This window comes from Cervus canadensis, chromosome 29, assembly GCF_019320065.1.
Source record: "Cervus canadensis isolate Bull #8, Minnesota chromosome 29, ASM1932006v1, whole genome shotgun sequence".
NCBI classification, from domain to species: Eukaryota; Metazoa; Chordata; class Mammalia; order Artiodactyla; family Cervidae; genus Cervus; species Cervus canadensis.
In genome coordinates, this window is record NC_057414.1 from 19,745,213 (window position 1) to 19,763,434 (window position 18,222).

The window sequence follows — 18,222 nt, forward strand, 5'->3', positions numbered from 1 at the left end:
TGCTCTTTCTTCATTTATTCAACTCCCTAAATTGACAACTTTACTTTGAAATTCATTTTTTTTTTTAAGATCAAAAGTAAGACAGGGAGCCTATTGACTATTTTGAGGAGAGGGCACCTATCTTAATATACTAATGTCATTCTGTAAATTCAGATTATTATTGACATAGAATAAAACCTAAAATGCACCGAGACAGAGATTGAATTTCCTTCAGTAAATTAAGGTTAGATTAAATGAATGTCTAATGTAACTGACTATAGATATTATCATTATTTTTATCACAATTTACAGATACAATTTTCTTTTTCTTCTCCATTTCCAGTAGTTAGGTTGAATGAATTCTGGTTAATTATCAGGGGGGTGGATTGAAGTGCTATACATTATGGTTTATAGAAATATTTCCCCTTAAGCATCCTTAATGAGAAAGGAAAATTAAACTCATTTTTCAAAAATACATCCATTCAATGATACTAATCCAAATAAAGAGTACATGCAATTAAATAATTTTAAAAGTTTAGTAAATTCTGTAGATGTAATTTATTACTATTTTTACTAGGTCTGCATTGATAATAACCCTTTCCTCTATCTCCACTATTCAAATTAGATTTAGCTTAGATGTAAGCTAAGGCAATCCATGTTTTGATATATTTATAAACAGTGAAATAGAGAGCCTATGATGCATGGTATAACTGATTCAAGCAATTTGTCTACAGGTTGCCTGCCAGATGCCTTATCTTCTGTTCTTTTACTGCCTAATCTCTTTGGCAAGTAGCTGATATTATTTTATTTTTCAATAAATAAAATAGGTGTTTCCGATCATAACTAATCTCACTGGATTCCTCATCTAATTAAGAACATAAAATCTTGTTCTCCTCTCCTGCTTTCTCTGGAATTAATCATAAGCTCAAAATAATTATAATAAATTCTAGATATCTTCTATTTAAGCAAAATAATTTGCTTTATTTGATCCCTCACAGACTGTTGCAACTCTCCACTGTTTGTGTTTTATATGAGAGCAGATGTGAAAATGATAGTTGCTCTGTCGTGCCCAACTCTTTGCAACCCCATGGACTATAGGCAGGCTCTTCTGTCCATGGGGATCCCCTGGTGGCTCAGCTGGTAAAGATTTGCCTGCAGTGCAGGAGGGCTGGGTTCGATCTCTGGGTTGGGAAGATCTCCTGGAGAAAGGAACGACTACCCACTCTAGTATTCTGGCCTGGAGAATTTCATAGATTGTATTGTATAGCCCATGGGGTCGCAAAGAGTTGGACATGACTTTCACTTCACTACGCTTCACTTCTGTCCATAGGATTTCTCAGGCAAGAACGCAGAAGTGGGTTGCCATTCCCTTCTCCAGGGCATCTTCCCTCCCTAGGGATTAAACCCAGGTCTTCCGTATTACAGGCCGATTCTTTACCATTTGAGCTACCAGGGAAGCCTATATGTATATGTTAGCTTATTTGATTTCTTCATCGCTCATTCATACTGAAGTGCTCAAATAGTACTGTTTATTAGGCAATTATTCAAGATTAGATAAATCTATTCTAAGGTAGAGAATACATACCATTTTCTATTATAAAATCCTTTCACACATTTATTTAAATAGAGCATGAGGAGACTTCCGAGACTTCCGACACAAACATACCACCCCCCCCACACGCACACATATATCAAGGGGATAATATATATATATATATATATATATATATAAGCTACACGTTATTAGGGAAGTTATGCAAAGTTTATGTTCTACTTATTTGAGAGCGTAATGTTAAAATCTCCATTATATTCTAACATATACCTTATTATTGTCTTTTATAAGTGCTCTTAGAACAAGCAGATATATAATTTGCTAATCTTTTTTAACTTACAAAACTTCTATTTTTTATCTGTATTTGACTTTGCTTTTTAAAGTCCTCATTGGGCAGTGTCTAGCATATTACCTAATTTTTGTGCTTTGTCTTTTTAATTTCTTTTTCAGTACCTGTGGGTATTGATAATAATTCAATAATTTCCCAGTTGCTGTGTTTAGTGCTGAATGAGGTATAAACAGATTGATGAATCAGAGACCTGCCATCCCGGAGTTCATGGTTCCCCATTGGCCAAAAGGGTTAAGTAGTCACTGGCTTCATGTGGCTGAAGCTTGGGTTTTTATACAAAAATGATCTTTTTCGAAGAAATGGTAGAACTCATTGTAGATAATTTATATTCTTAATTTTTACTTGTGTATGTATTTGTTGTTTCTTTTGACTAAAAAACTTGCCAGTCCAGTCATTCTTTATTATTAGAAAAGAATACAAGATCTATGAATCATATTTCAGTCTTCCCAAATTGGAGTGAGGACCTCTAAGGAGTTGTTTACTAATCGGAAACATAGAACTACAGTTCACTTCTTTTTTCCTCTGTGATCCAAATTTCAGACTGTAAAACAGCAGCGTTGAAATGAGCAGGTTCTTTAATGTTGCGCATGTCACCTTCCAAGTTATTCTCTTTTTCAACATGAACGGATAAGAGCTTCTTATTTAAACCACTGATTTCTTGAGTACTTGAAATGGAGCCTGCCTATTTTGATATATGTTTCCTCTTTTTCCCTATCTTATATCTTCTCCTGTGCATAGAAAAGTTTATCTAGCCATCAAAATCTATCACTTTGGTCTTTCTCTCTTGTCAAAGACATTCAAACTCATATGAGTCTAACAGTAGTATAAAAAAGAAACTGCCACTGCCATTTATTTTGTATATACTTCATGTGAAGCACTGATAGACATTTTCTATATATTATTTCTAATCTTCACAACAAGAACAACAGGTAAATATCATGGTTCCTGTTTTACAGCAAAGTACAAAGAAGCTCCAGAGGTTAAACCGCTCACCTATTTACACAGATAGTATCACAGATGCAATATGAACTCATGCTACTAGACTGCAAGATCCATTTCACTTCATTACGCATCAACCTTGCTTTCTTATGTTACTTCTTCATTCCTGTCCTTCACCTTTAACATCCACTTGTACTCACGCTTAGGTGCTCAGTCATGTCTGACTCTTTGTGACCCCACAGACTGTAGCCCACCAGGCCCCTCTGTCCCTAGAATTTTTCAGGCAAGAATACTGGAGTGAGTTGCCATTTTCTTCCCCAGGGAATCTTCCTGACCCAGAAATCTAACATGCATCTCAAGAATCTCCTGCATTGCAGGTGGATTCTTTACTTCTGAGCCATTGGAGAAGCCCCATCCACATCCACTATCTAATCTCTAATCTTTTAAAGCCATGCATGTCTTATTTCTGTTTATCTATATCCATGTATCTGTCCATCTTTTTGTTACCTCTTGGTTGTCTTGGTTTTATTCAAAAAATATTCACTAAAATATGTTCCTTGGATGACAAAGAAATCTGCCTTTAGACTCAGGTTCTATGACCCTCATTTATACTTTCCTGTCCCAGATTTTTCACTCCCAAATATTGGCCCCATCCTTTCTAGACTGATGGTCTACTTTCTAGAGTGACTGTCTTTGATCTGAGTGATAGATTCCTCTAGAATCCCTACTTGCCCACTTAGACACACTAGACTGCCTCAATTTTGGTCCTCATGACCCCTTACTTCAATATTTCCTTCCTGTTGAAGAGCAGATTGAAACAATGGCAAGAGTTTTGACTTTGCATTTATACAGACATGCATTTGAATCTTAGCTCTGTGACTTATTGTGCCACGTGCCATGCTGCGCTAAGTCAGTTCAGTTTTGCCTGACTCTGTGTGACCCTGTGGACTGTAACCCGCCATGCTCCCTGCAACTTATTAGGCAGATGCAAAATACCTAATTTTGTTAGATGCTCTGTTCAGTCAGTTCAGTCGTTCAGTCATGTCTGACTTTGCGATCCCATGGACTACAGAACGTCAGGCTTCCCTGTCCATCACCAAATCCCAGGGCTTACTCCAACTTATGCCCATAGAGTCAGTAATGCCATCCAACCATCTCATCCTCTGTTGTCCCCTTCTCCTCCCACCTTCAATCTTTCCCAGCATCAGGGCCTTTTCTAATGAGTCTGTTCTTTGCATCATTTGGCCAAAGTATTGGATTTTCAGCTTCAGCATCAGTCCTTCCAATGAATATTCAGGACTGATTTCCTTTAGGATGGGCTGGTTGGATCTCTTTGCAGTCCAAGGGACTCTCAAGAGTCTTCTCCAACACCACAGTTCAAAAGCATCAATTCTTCAGTGCTCAGCTTTCTTTATAGTCCAACTCTCACATCCATACCTGTCTATTGGAAAAACCATAGCTTTTACTAAACGGACCTTTGTTGGCAAAGTAACATCTCTGGTTTTAATATACTGTCTAGGTTGGTTATAACTTTCCTTCCAAGGAGGAAGCATCTTTTAATTTCATGGCTGCAGTCACCATCTGCAGTGATTTTGGAGCCCAAAAAAGTAAAATCTCTTACTGTTTCCATTGTTTCCCCATCTACTTGCCATGAAGTGATGGGACTGAATGCCATGATCTTAGTTTTCTGAATGTTGAGTTTTAAGTCAACTTCTTCTTTCACTTTCATCAAGAGGCTCTTTAGTTCTTCTTCACTTTCTGCCATAAGGGTGGTGTCATCTGCATATCTGAGATTATTAATATTTCTCCCAGAAATCTTGATTCCAGCTTGTGCTTCACCCAGCCCAGCATTTCTCATGATGTACTCTGCATATAAGTTAAATAAGCAGGGTAACAGTATGTAACTTATACACCTTGACTTACTCGTTTCCCTATTTGAAATCAGTCTGTTTTTCCATGTCTAGTTCTAACTGTTGCTTCTTGACCTTCATACAGATGCAGATGCTAGATGCTATGATTCAGCAAAAGTTTCTGATTCCCATGTTAGCTCTACACCAAATTTTTTAGTACTGTTTGTTTTTGTCTTTTTAAATATTATTGCTGGTTTATTAACTATTGAGAGTCAACCTAAGATTCAAAGTTTAGCCTTTACAATATAAAGCCTTTCTGCCTTGTAGAGACATTATCAATTGCATCTTTACTTGTTTTAGTATTATTTTTCTTATTTGTTGTTAAGAAACTTTGGCTCTCCCTGTGAAGTTCAATTTGTGCTCTCTAAGCATGTCCTTTGTACTCTTTGTCTATGTTCAACCTCTCTCATCCTGGGTGGGCTGTAATGAGTAGGGATATTCATGGCTCTAATTTGCTAATGAAAAGAAAAATCTTAATAAGTGTTCTGACATGGAAATGCTTCCTATTACTTAGAAATCTCTCTTCTGTGTCTCCCCTTGCACTCTCCTACTCCCCAATAAACAGCTTTGCATACATAATCAGTTGCTTCAGGTGTGTCTAACTCTTGGACTCTATGGACTATAGCCCATCAGTCTCCTCTGTCCATGGGATTTTCCAGGCAATAGTATTGGAGTGGATTGCCATGCCCTCTTCCAGGTATCTTCCTGACTCTGGGATTGAACCCTCAATCTCCTGCATTGCAGGCAGATTTTTTACCCACTGAACCACCAAGAGAAGCCCAATACACAGCCTTAAAGGGTTAGTCACTCAGTTGTGTCCAACTCTTGTGATCCCATGGATAGTAGCCCACCAGGCTCTTCTGTCCATAGAATTCTCCAGGCAACAGTATTGGAGTGGGTTACCATTCCCTTCTCCAGGGGATATCCAGACCAAGGGATCGAACCCAGGTCTCCTGCATTGTAGACAGATTCTTTAAGGGAAGCCCAAAAGTTTGAGCCTAAACAATAAGGCTTGGCTCTGCTAGTCTTTCCAGATCCTTTCATTATTCTACAGTTGATAAAAGGGCCTTATTACACTCAGACCCAACATAAGGCATAATGATGGGGATAGATGCTTGCATTTCAATTAACTTCAGGTATAGAGATAAAAATTCTGAGCCTACAATTGCACTTTTTATTTTCCAATAATAGATGGTGAATGTGCACAGAATTATTCTTTTTTCTTTTGATCAGGGTGTTGCCCATAGTGTGTATGTTAAGAATGGAAAATGGAATTAAGAGAAACTACTAGCTTTAATAAAATTCAGATATCCAGTCACAAAGTGTGCTCTATTATTTGAGATAAGCTCACAAATATTTCAATAGCCATCACTTTTGTAATGAAGCAAGAGCTTCAGTGCTATAAAGAATGATAGACAACTTAATACATCATGTTTTTTTTTAAATGAAGAGTATCATCATGTTGTTTGATTAGTTTTACTTAATTTCTTTACCTATAAAATGGGGATTTTATTCTCTGTGTCTATGCTGTATATCTCAGTTGGAGTTAATGACAAATGCAGAGCACTAAATTATCTTTTGATAATTTGAATGCATCATCAGTCCTCCTATCCAAACTAATTCAAAATTGGTTGTTTTAAAATCACTTGGCATTTGTGTTCTTAAATAACCTGAAACAAGTGCAGTACTTTATGATGATCTCTACTTCTGAGAGACATTTCATCTCTTTGGTATGATATAATTATTAGACCCTTCCACTAATCCCTCTAATTTCACTCTTTTAATTATTCTAAGCTATCTAGATTACTTTTAAAATGTTACATCAGCTACAGTTATATATTAGTTTTGGAGTACACAACTTTGTATGAATGTGTGTGTGTGTGTGTGTGTTTGTGTGTGAAGGGTTGGGGGAGAATTAAAGCAAGAGCAAGAGGTAAAAAGTAAGAAAGTACAGGGAAACCTATGTTAACTCTAACTGAAGAGCTTGACTTGCATTCAGAGTAATGGTTAGTTCTGATGGATTGTATTTGGTTGTGGTAAAATTTGGCTGAACTTCAGTGATCCAAATTCAGGAAGATATTGAATGAAGTAATCTCAATGCACATTGTACTTGTTCTACTAACCCCAAGCCCATCTTCCTCCCATTAAGCCTATTCCATACAGTGAAGATGCTCCTGCCTACTCATAGCTTATTTCAATTATGATCATCTAGGATCTCAATTCCCCAGTTCAATTCTTTGGTCGATCCCCTGGAGAAGGGATAAGCTACCGATTCCAATATTCTTGGGCTTCCCTGGTGGCACAGTTGGTAAAGAAGCTGCCTGCAATGCAGGAGACCTGGATTCAGTCCCTGGGTTGGGAAGATCCCCTGGAGGAGGGCATGGCAACCCCTCTGGTATTCTTGCCTGGAGAATCCCCATGGACAGAGGAGCCTGGCGGGTTACAGTCCGTGGGATCAGAAAGAGTTGGACACAACTGAGCGACTAAGCACAGCACAGGGCTTCATTATACCTAATTTCTTAATTTCATGTTTCCAATATATTTTTAAAAATTCAAGATTCATACCATAAAATTCACAAAAGAAACTAATACAGGTTAAGAGCTTCACTGACCAACTTTTCTTAGACCCTGCTAGAATATCTTTAATGTACTTGCTAAAATTTGAGAGCATGCTACTGATTATACTTTTTCCTTCATTTACTAATTTAAAAATTTTTAATATCATTATCTGTGAAGTTAAATCCCTGTCTGTGCCCTGATGTTATATAAAACATAATGTATGAAGATTGTCTGAAAACAGAGGTAATTTCCCAAATATGAAAATCCTTAAAAATGAGACTTTTGTTTAAAGAAATACTTTTGTTGGCACTGCATTGATAACCAGTGAAACATAGACACTTCATTATTTTTTTCTGAAAAATTGTGGGTTTTAGCTAGATCTTGTCTTTAAAGCCAGAGTTTTCTTCAATTGCTTTGAAGGATTTACAATCTTTTCAATGAGAGGGTTCTGTCAAGAGTCCCCTAAGTTCCTATTCATACTGAGGGTAAGTATAAATATAGAGTGAACAAGGGAAAATCATTCTAGGGTCTTCAGATGGAAAGACTGTATCTTTTCTCTGAAAACCACATTACAGGGAGCTGTGGGAGCCTGGGTATAACGTCCTGCTCCTGTTGGCTGTCTCCTTCCTGGATTCCATTAGGAGACATTGGAGGGGGTCTCAGTTGCTCAGTCATGTCTGACTCTTTGGACTGTAGCCCATCAGGCTCTTATGTTCATGGGATTTTCCAGGCAAGAATACTGGAGTGGGTTGCTTTTTCTTCCTGCAGGGGATCACCCAACCCAGAGATTGAACCTGCGTCCCTTTTGTCTCCTGCATTGCAGGAGGATTCTTTACCCCCTTAGCCATCGGGAAAGCCATGAGGAAGTTTCCAAGAGCTTAGAAATAAGACAAGCCACATTTCTAATTTCTGGAGGGGACATCATAGTGCTTTTCCCAAAGGAACGGTCAAGAGTGGTCAAACTAGTAATAGTGGCATTGGACGTACATATAGAGTAAATATACTTGTTTTGGCTAAGGCAAGTCTTCCTGTCATACATATATTTGTATTTCTAAGGGAAATGTGTTTCTGCCAAGGAGCTTCACTCACAGCAGAGAAAGCTGTTTTGTCACCAGAGGCACTGAGCTCTCATCATCATCATCATCATCATTATGACTAACTTAATGGAAATTTTCTATATTTCAGGCACTGTTTAAAGTGATTTAAGTACATTAACTCATTTATTTGTCACAACATTCATAAGAAGTACAAAATATATTATCTTCATATCACAGAAGGAGAAACTGAGAAGCAAAGTAGGGAACTAACATGCAGATTTCTGTAGACAGTAATCTTGTAACCAGTCCATTCACAGTTCAAGATATGCCATCTTACTCAAAGATGTATCTCTTAATGACTAAACTGTCTTGTCTCACTACAGTGGTTCTAGAATCAGACAGAAGTGGGTTAAAGTATTAGATCTATCATTCACTAGTTTGGGGACTATGGCCAAGTAACAGACATACTAAATCTCACTTCTTTTTTTCTGTAACATTGAGCAAATAATAATATCTATTTTACAAAGATGTTGTACATTTTAAATAAAAAGATTGTGAAAATGCTTCACACAATGATTGAGATGAGATTTAATCTTTAAGATAATAAAAAATACTTTAGTGATAGGTGTGCATGTGTGTCTGCGCAGGTGTGTGAATGTGACAAGAAGCATTAATAAAATCCAGTGTTTCTTTCTTTTTTATTTTATTTTATTTTATTTTTTTTTATTAGTTGGAGGCTAATTACTTCACAACATTTCAGTGGGTTTTGTCATACATTGATATGAATCAGCCATAGATTTACATGTATTCCCCATCCCGATCCCCCCTCCCACCTCCCTCTCCACCCGATTCCTCTGGGTCTTCCCAGTGCACCAGGCCCGAGCACTTGTCTCATGCATCCCACCTGGGCTGGTGATCTGTTTCACCATAGATAGTATACATGCTGTTCTTTTGAAATATCCCACCCTCACCTTCTCCCACAGAGTTCAAAAGTCTGTTCTGTATTTCTGTGTCTCTTTTTCTGTTTTGCATATAGGGTTATCGTTACCATCTTTCTAAATTCCATATATATGTGTTAGTATGCTGTAATGTTCTTTATCTTTCTGGCTTACTTCACTCTGTATAATGGGCTCCAGTTTCATCCATCTCATTAGGACTGGTTCAAATGAATTCTTTTTAACGGCTGAGTAAATATTCCATGGTGTATATGTACCACAGCTTCCTTATCCATTCATCTGCTGATGGGCATCTAGGTTGCTTCCATGTCCTGGCTATTATAAACAGTGCTGCGATGAACATTGGGGTGCACGTGTCTCTTTCAGATCTGGTTTCCTCAGTGTGTATGCCCAGAAGTGGGATTGCTGGGTCATATGGCAGTTCTATTTCCAGTTTTTTAAGAAATCTCCACACTGTTTTCCATAGGGCTGTACTAGTTTGCATCCCACCAACAGTGTAAGAGGGTTCCCTTTTCTCCCACACCCTCTCCAGCATTTATTGCTTGTAGACTTTTGGATAGCAGCCATCCTGACTGGCGTGTAATGGTACCTCATTGTGGTTTTGATTTGCATTTCTCTGATAATGAGTGATGTTGAGCATCTTTTCATGTGTTTGTTAGCCATCTGTATGTCTTCTTTGGAGAAATGTCTGTTTAGTTCTTTGGCCCATTTTTTGATTGGGTCATTTATTTTTCTGGAATTGAGCTGCAGGAGTTGCTTGTATATTTTTGAGATTAATCCTTTGTCTGTTGCTTCATTTGCTATTATTTTCTCCCAATCTGAGGGCTGTCTTTTCACCTTACTTATAGTTTCCTTTGTAGTGCAAAAGCTTTTAAGTTTCATTAGGTCCCATTTGTTTAGTTTTGCTTTTATTTCCAATATTCTGGGAGGTGGGTCATAGAGGATCTTGCTGTGATTTATGTCGGAGAGTGTTTTGCCTATGTTCTCCTCTAGGAGTTTTATAGTTTCTGGTCTTACATTTAGATCTTTAATCCATTTTGAGTTTATTTTTGTGTATGGTGTTAGAAAGTGTTCTAGTTTCATTCTTTTACAAGTGGTTGACCAGTTTTCCCAGCACCACTTGTTAAAGAGGTTGTCTTTTTTCCATTGTATATCCTTGCCTCCTTTGTCAAAGATAAGGTGTCCATAGGTTCGAAATCCAGTGTTTCTTAAGAGATTAATTTAGGCATTCTGAAAATCTTATTGATTGATTAGCATTCAAGGAACCTTTTAATTTAAGTGCTTCCTTAATTAATTTAGCTGATGGGTTAAATAATGCAAGATGACACAAGAAGTAAGGTGGATGAGGGTCCAGATATTTTGGTGCCCTTGATTCTTCTCCAGGATACAAAAAACCCTTTTTTCCCTTTTGTTCTTACTTCCATCTCCTTATTCCCCCAGACTATTTTTTATTTTCCTTTTATTATAAAGGAAAGGTGGTTTATGGAATCTGGAAAGCAGTGAACAAAACAAGTCTCTTGCCCACTGTTGCTCCGTAAACATACTTGACAGTCTGAAGGGAATAACCCTGAAGGATTCTCCTTGTACTGCAGATTTCTTGCCAAGGGTTTGTAAAGGAGCTTGGAGGCATCCTCCTGTCTTAATACAACATTCAGGGATCTTTGACTCTCTGTTGTATTGTATTATTTGGCAATGTTTGCTTCACACAGATCACAAAGTCAATCACATCTGTGACATCCTATTACCATTATAAAAAAAGAAAACAAGTTCAGGCAGGGGTTACTGGATTCACCAGATCAGCACAAATGAAGAAAGGGCAGACCTAGCATTTTCTATGCAACCCGTTAATGACTCTGGGAATGTTAATATGTAGCTGGCTTTTATGACTGTCTCCTCAGACATCTGGAATACCTTGATCCAGATGCAAGACCAAGCAGTGACTGAAAATACTATGCAACTTTTACCTTTAAAAAGTTTTGAAAACTATGTAAATTGCTCTAATGGTACAGGTTGGAAGTTCCCAAAATATGAGGTTAACAAAAAGGAAATTGATTTCTCTAAACAATTTTACCTCAGAAAATTTTCACTTTCAATTCTGTTTTTTCTGAAATATCTCCCAGGGCCCCTTTAAAAAAAGTCTGTTCATCAAAAAATTTTGTGTTAATTCTATTTTGTCTTTATAGTTCTGCCTTAAAATATATCTCATAAAGCCAATTATATCTATTCTGAATGTATTTGCTCTCACAATCGATATGACTCATTGTAGATGGGATGAGCAAATCTACTGAAGTTCTTGTCTGTTTCAGGCTAGTTTGTGAAGTTAGGTTTTTTTTTTTCCAGTCTAACTCTAAAATACAAATTTACTAGAAGTAATTTTCTTTATAAACCTATTTCTCCTGAATAATTGTGTAGCATAAGAAAATACCAGACTGCTAAATCAATGTAAAACTAATCAAATCAAAGAGGCATTGGCTACAGAATTTACAGAAGTAAATTTTCTTAATCACCACTGATACATGAATTAGTTATATGTATACTTTAGGAATAGACTGTCTACCTCCAAAGTGTTCATGTTTTGTGCTTTTCAAATTTCCCTGTCAAACTCCTAAAGGCATCTTTTATTCAGAACTTCCAGTTGTGTGCTTATTAATAATTATAATTACTAGTTATTGGTTTCTTATTATGATCCAGAGACTGCATGTTATGGATTGAACTGTGTGCTCTCAAAATTCATAAGTAGAAGCTCTAACCATCAGTGTGACTGTATTTGGAGATAGCGCCCCAGTGGCTCAGCAGTAAAGAAATCACCTGCAATGCAGGAGATACAGGAGATACACGTTTGATCTGTGGGTCAAGAAGATCCCCTGGAGAAGGGAATGGCAACCCACTCCAGTATTCTTGCCTAGGAAATCCCCTGGACAGAGGAGCCTGGTAGGGCTCCAGTCCATAGCGTCACACAAAGTCAGACAAGACTGAAGCTACTGAGCTTGGGCATGAAGAAGCAGTTCATGAATTAGAGATCTTAAGTGTTGGAATCTTAATTCAATAGAATTGATCAGAGATGCCTATGGGCAAAGTCCTTATGAGGACACAGTCAGAAGGCAGCCATCTCCTAGCCAGGAAGACAGGTCTCACCAGAATCCAACCCTGCCAGCACTTGGATCTTGAATTTCCAGTCCCAAGAACTTTGAGAAAATACATTTCTGCTGTCTGAGCAGAAATTTTGTTATGGCAGCCCTAGCAGAATAAAATATTATGCAAAGAACTTTAGATGCATTATTGCTTTTGATCTTTGCAAAGATATTGAGGAAGATATAATTACTACCAGTTTGTGAATGAGGCTTAGAGACATTAAATAAGGATCCCAGGGTCATACTACTAATGAGAAACACATCTAGACAATTCTTATATTTACCACCTACCACTGCCAAAGGGGACTAGGAAAGAGGGGACTTAGGTGTTTATTAATAATAGTTGAAAAAAATGACCTTAGCATTTCCCTCAGTTTCACTGAACTTTAGGCAACTTCCACGCTGATGGTAGATGTGTGACTTCTTGTTTCTTAGAGCGTTTACTTTAGAAAACTTGCAATTGATTATGCTTTCTCTATCCTTTTGAAATGGGTAGAGAAAATGTAAATTTTCTCCCAGCCTCTTACCAGTTTTGCAATCAGGGAAATGTCTTTCTCAAGGGTTGAAGAAACTTTTTTTTGTTTTGTTTTAATGTAAACCTTGAAAGATACAGTGCCTTTGTCTCCCAATCTCTGTGGAAGGTAGGAACCTAACTTGAATGGGTACCAATTAGCATATATATATATATATATATGCTTAATCATAGCAAAAAACTTTACAAACTCAGGAATAACTCCATGCATTCTTCACATCCTGTTGACCAATCTTCTCCTGACATCATCCAGCATTTTCTACTAGCTCACACCAGCACTGATGAACAACCCCAACTTCTCTTTCAGCAGAGTTGCATTCATTCTTTCTTTCCTATTAAAAGAGCAATAACATCTTTCCTGCCTGTTTAACTCTCCAGTGCAATTTTGCTTTCAAAGAGTTTTGAAGAACCCAGGAACTTAATATCTAGGATGGATTGTCAGCAAAATTCAACTTTTTAAAAATACATTAAGAAGAGAGTGACACAGTGGAAAGAGCCTGGGACATAGAAACTTGGAGGTTTGTGTTCAGAGGCTGTCAGATGTCAGAAGTAATTGTTCAGATATTTGGGTCATTGAAAAGTAGAGCAGGAAGCACCTAGTTTTCAAAACCTGTGTCTCAGTTTGAGATCCCCTGAGGTATACCCTAAGGCAAAGACTCAAGTGTAAAGAGCTAGTCTAGGATGTGAAAGAAAGACCAGTGGTGTAGAAGTGAGACCAAGAGAAAAGGCAACCGATAAAGATGACTTCGAGCTAGCTGCTGTTGGGGTGAATGGGGGTTAATCTCTCACAGGAAACTTTGGAAGTCAGTGTAAAACACACAGCAATAAATGTGAAGGACCTGGTGTATTTGCTAAACATGCTTTGAGGGTTGAGTGTGTTAACTTTCAGTCCTTCTTCTTATAAGGTAGGCAGGTAAAATCCTCCATGGGAGATTTCAGGGAGGAGAAAAAGTCCTCAGAAAAAGAGATGCAAGTGCTGACCCCTAGAGATTCTTATACTAAAATTGCAAAGGAGATAGAATAAGGTTGGGACACCTGCAGTTAACTACACTGCAGTTAACTATACTGTGTTAATCAACGTGACTTCTAGAAGAGAATCATATGATCCAAAATTTTGGAGGAAAACTGGGTTAATCAAACATAAGTTTGTTTCTTGACTTTATGACTTAGATATTTTAGAATATGAATGTAAGCATGAGAAGAGTTTGTTTCAACTTTTAAACTATTTTGTTTAATACATTTTGTAAGACTAATATTCCTCAATACACACTTTGGGAATAAGTATAATCCACTATACTTATTATACACCAGTATAATCCATTTATTGAGCATTACAAATAAGAAAAATTAGGTTTTTCTTGGTGATAAAAATGCAGCAATGTCAGCCTGAGAGATTAGTATTTCTGCCAATAGTTTAAGACAGTATGAGTTCAGAACGTGGGATGGGGGTTTCTAGCTATATGTAACATACTTTCTTAATCCTATCTACTCTCCTAGTAGTCTTTACTATAGTGATTCTGTTTTCTGAGACCAGAGTTTGATGCATAAAAACAAAATTCCAAAACTGCTTATTTCCAGCACATGTATCTTACAATACAGATTAAAAATATTATATATATTGTTATTTTAAAATTAAGTTATACTGTATTTGATAATTGGTATTTTATTCATTGTTAATAGATTGGTATATTAATATCAATACATTGGTCTTATATTAGTGTTATTATGAAAATTCTACCACAAGTCTAAAGAAAACTTGTTGCTCTGTTTTCCATCCAGATGGAATCTACAGATGGATTAAGCATTTGGCACTCTTTATACTCATCAGGTGAGTAAATAGAGACCTTGAAAAGTTGGCATTATCTAAGAGGGATAGAATGAGGCAGGGTCAGAGCCCAGATTTAGTCAGATTTCGTATTCTGACCTTCTGACCTTAAATCAGGTGCTTGCCCATAAAATCTTCTTGCCATCTCAAAATCACTCAAGTAATGCTTTGGCCTATATTGGTTGGGATTGTATCCTGACTGGTCAGCTCCGGGAATGAGTTTATTACTTTTAAGATGATTTTTGCATGGTTTAAAACATTTCACTATGCAAAAGAGAGACTGCAATGAAAGGAAAACTTCATAGCCTCAACATGAAACTGGTCAATATAATAAAATATGTTCTAAACCATATCCCTAGATTATTTTCCTATTTTGTTATTAGCATCATATCTAGTTAGGAAAGATTAAGCCTCAGATGTTTCCCACCCTGGAGGTCGGCTATCTTAGGAACACTGGTGGATGAGGTCAATCAGAAATGTATATGTAAGGAAGCTTCTGAAAAGGAACTCACCCTAAAGTAAACAGGAAGCTTCCCAGACAAGCATTAACTACTGAAGAACCTTAGTCTGTTCAGAGGGACCATTTAGAACACTGTGTGGATTTCTCACTGACTGTGGCTTCCTCTATAACCCTCTTTGGGACCAAGTATTTAGGGGACAGGAGAAGGCTTGGTAAGGTAAACAACAACAAAGAAACGACAATATTCATTTTCTTTAAAACTTTATTCAGTACTTCCAGGAAGAAATAACACTGCTTTAATATCTCTGAGATATAACACATGGCAAAAATCAAGAGAGGTGAATTGGACCCTTCGTTATAGAACTCCCTTTGGTTGTGGGCCCTTGAAATGTCTTCTGTATCAACAGAGAAACTATTCAATAGAAAGAAGCTGAAGTCAGAGGAGATATAAAAGTGCAATCATCACATGACATCTGTTATTCCAGAAATTCTTTAGGGAGAGATTATTTAAGAACCTGGGTACCCCATTATCACATTGGTGGAGGAGTCATGAAACAGAAATCATGATAATAATAACTGTAATAGCACTTGTGCATGTTTATATACCTTTAATTTTATAAAATAAAAATACTTTGATTATGCATCATCATTTTCAAATCATTTAATGTTGTTCTTGGAAGATAATTGATGATTATTTTGGTATTGTTGACTGAGCTCAACAATTGATTGTATCTGAGCTCAATTATCTCAGCTTTTACATATAAAGGAAGTAAATTTCAAATAAATACCTAGTTCATATCTGCTAGATTGTCACTTACATGTTACCGTGTATCATATACTGCTTCTGATTGGATGTGCAATCTGTTTGGTTTTGAATGCTTGCAAATTCTATTCTATTCTACTTACCAAAATGATAACTGGTATATGGTTTTATGCCTTAGTTGATAAAATTGATGCCAAGAAAATTTATTTTTCTGGAACAGATATTCTTCAGATTGGCAGCATGGAAATTCAAACAATTTCAGATTTTCAATTCTAATATTAAATTCTCCCATGCAAGTGATAAGGTTTACAATGCAAATCCTACCCTTTGAATAAAAAACACCACTTATGTGTACTCATTATCTTATTAAAAAATTTTATTTCAAAATGTCAAACTGACTACCAATTATTTTTCACTCAAAAAGAAAAGTTATATAACTCATTTTTTCTTTTGTTTATTTATTTTTTTCTGTGAAGGGAGACAAGCTTCAGAATTTTGTTTAATGTAAAATAGTTACCCTTCCCAGGAGACTCCACTTATAAAGGAATTACAATGATACAAGGGAATAATATAAACTTAATCCAATATTTCAAATCATCATTAGATGATACTGACTATTTTAAGTTTAGGAGGAAAATGATGGTGGCATGGTTACCATTTCATGATGCTGTCATAACAGAGTAGAGTCCAGAGCTGTTCTCTCCCAAGTTATGGTTGTTTGTATTTAACCTGTGGACAGGTTCAGAGGTGCAACTGATGACAAAGTAGTGAAATTGGGAGTAATTGACAGCTTTTTATTTCTTTAATTAAAGTAACAATATTCATTTACCTTTTTATATTTTAGAATTTCAGAATTAAATTTTATAAACTATCAGGAAGTCAAAGGAGAAAATCAACCCTGAGAAAAAGTGACCAATTTTATTTTTAAAATTGCTATAAAAGTATATTGAATATCAGCAATTATATAAGCTTAAATATAGTATATTAAATAAACATAATTTTTTTCATAGGTCAACAATGTGAGAGCAACCATTTTTCCATGATGAGGTTTCTTAAAATTCATGAATGTATTTTACAAGATTCTAGGTCATTCTATTAAGTATAAAATGGACAACGTTTTATTCATTCAATAAATAGTTACTGAATAATAGCCATGTGCTGTATTACTGACAAAACAGATGTCCCCATGATGCTTAAATTCTAGTGTACAAGAAAATAAAGTATATATTAAGTAGTGGTAAGAGCTAAGGGGAAAAATAAAGCAGGGAATGGCGATGAAGTGTATTTTAAGGCAGATAGTTTGAGAAAACCTCAAACAAAACTGAGGACCTGAAGTGTGCAGGAGATGAAGCCATGTAAATGTCTATAAGATATCACTTAAGTAGAAAGGCCCCTAAGCAGGTGTTTGCCTCATATATGAAGGAGTCAAGTATGGACAGAAAGAATGGATTAGAGAGGATATAGGAAAGAAAATTCACATGGGCAGTGGCAGGGCCAGATCAAATAGGGTCTTTTGCATCATAGTAATGACTTTAACTTTTAAGTGAGAAAGAAAGACGCTGAAGGGTTTATGTGAAGGCAGAAGATATTATCACATTTTAACAGAACGTGAACAGAATGTGGTCTACTATGTTGGTCATTGATTATGGAGGCAAAATAGAACCAGGATGACAAGTTAGAAGGCTATTACAAATGGTGAGGCAGTGGAAATGCTGAGAATAGATGGAATACAAATAGATGATGAAATGTAACTGGCAGAATTCAGCCAAAGACCCAACTTTCAGCCTGAGTAAAGGCAAAGCATTAAGAATGACTCAGAGATTTTGACTCAAGAAACAAGAACAGAGTTTCAATTAGCTATTTGTATAAGATCATAGGATAAACAAAAAATTGCAACAGAAAGAATATAATTATATAAGAAAGAATATAAGCTCAATATGAGTTTACTCATTTTGAGAGATTGATTAGTTATCTAAGAATTGCATAAGCAGTTCCATATGTGGGTCTGGGATTCAGGGAAAAGGGCTATGTATGTTTGACATATATATTCATCAGTAGAGATTAGAAGAGAATGACCTAGACACAAAATTATAAACTTATATGAGGACAGATAGAACACTGAATAATGTATACTAGAAAGGCCCTTTTACAGAGTTAATATTTCTGCAAATGTATTGTGGGTAGTTCTTTAATATTGAACATCACCTTGAGCTTCTTGTTTAAATGAATG